This window comes from Octodon degus, unplaced genomic scaffold (genome assembly GCF_000260255.1).
Source record: "Octodon degus isolate 3935 unplaced genomic scaffold, OctDeg1.0 scaffold00007, whole genome shotgun sequence".
NCBI classification, from domain to species: domain Eukaryota; kingdom Metazoa; phylum Chordata; class Mammalia; order Rodentia; family Octodontidae; genus Octodon; species Octodon degus.
The window spans coordinates 8,681,081-8,682,593 of record NW_004524583.1 but is presented as its reverse complement, the minus strand read 5'-3'; the positions used below and the strand labels follow the sequence as shown (position 1 = coordinate 8,682,593).

General features: G+C 44.2%; 1 pseudogene; it reads right to left on the bottom strand.

Moving 5' to 3' along the window:
* Positions 1 to 511: 511 nt before the first annotated feature.
* Positions 512 to 1,513, bottom strand: part of LOC101562645 — a 5,087-nt pseudogene continuing 4,085 nt past the window's right edge.

The window sequence follows — 1,513 nt, the reverse complement described above, 5'->3', positions numbered from 1 at the left end:
TAACCACAGTCAGTTTAGTATCCCCTAGTTATGCATCATTTACATTCAGTGTGGGTTGCAGATGACTTCTAATGCATTTGTTAGGTGGTGGAGTGGTACCCTTCCCAGCAAGAGTACCTGCTTCCTAAGGTTATAGGATGGTTCCATTCAGACCTTCTGAACCTGACTTTGGGGATGGAAACAAGATCTTCAAGTTTATTTGGTTTTCCAGGTGATTTCCCATTGTCCCTGCATCCTGGTCTAAGGTTCCTGAGGTTGCTGTGGTGCTGATTGGAACGGGAATATTGAGAGACAAGAGCTATACTCTATTGGGCAGCAGTTCCCAGCCCTCGCGAGTCACTAGGACCAAAGAATTTAGAATGACAATACAGTTGCCTGGACCCCACAAGCCCTACAAGCTGTGAAATATTTAATTTGAAGTGGTGCTTAGCAATCTTTATTTTGAAAATATTCTCTAGGGTTTTCTAATCATGACTTAGAGTTGGGAAACTCTGTAATTGAAGAAAGAGCTCTAGATGAGAGTTCCCCAAACTTTACCTGGGGGGTGGTTCTTGTTCATCTTTGGATTTTGATTCAGCTGGTTCCTGTGGAGCCCCACATTCTGCAGTTTAACCACATATCTGTTGATACCAACACCCTTTTTCACAAACAAGACTTTTGGGCCTCAGTGATGTATGCTCTGGGCTGAGCCCTGGTTTAACTACTTGCCAGATAGGTTTGGAAAAATCCAGTAACTTCTGTACTATGGCTTTTGTGTCCTCCACAAGCATGTGTTGGAAGCCTGATCCCCAGAGCAACGGTTGGGAGGTGGGGCCTAATGAGAGGTGCTTGTGTTATGAGGGCCCCAGCCTTATGAATGGATTAGTGTGGCTTATAGAAGGGCTTGCGGCTTGTGAGTTCCATCTCTGCTTCTCTCTTGCTCTTCTGCCTCCCTCTGGGATGAGCAGCAAGAAAGTCTTCACTGGGTGCCAACATTTTAGGATTGGACTTCCCAATCCCCAGAGCTGTGAGAAGTAAATTTCTTTAGAAATTACCTACTCTCAGGTATTCTACCTCAGCAGTACAAAATGAGCTAAGACAACTCAATAGTTTTAGAAAGGAGACACTAATCAGTTTTCCCTTAAGGCCCTGGAGTTTTAATGTGAGCCCAAGGGGCAGGCGAGGCTTGGCTGGCTCAGCTCTCTGTGATGGGCTCACGGACAGAGTGATCTGTGAATTAGAGGGACTGACTTAAGAGCAAATCTGCTTTGCCTGTTTCCTGGATTTCCCGGACTATGGCAAGCCACTACTTTACTTAGACAGCAGAACGTGATTTGTGGCTGTTATTTTGTTCCCTGGCTGTGTATTCTCCTGAGAAACACTCAGGATGTAATTAAATATTCTTCTTCTGAGACTGGTCTTTTAAGAAATTCTATGAGGTCCTTAGTTTTCTTTCATAAATCCCTTTATTTTTAAAAAGGTATTTGGTACAGGGTCTCACTATGCAGCTCAGACTTGTAGTGATCCTCCTGTT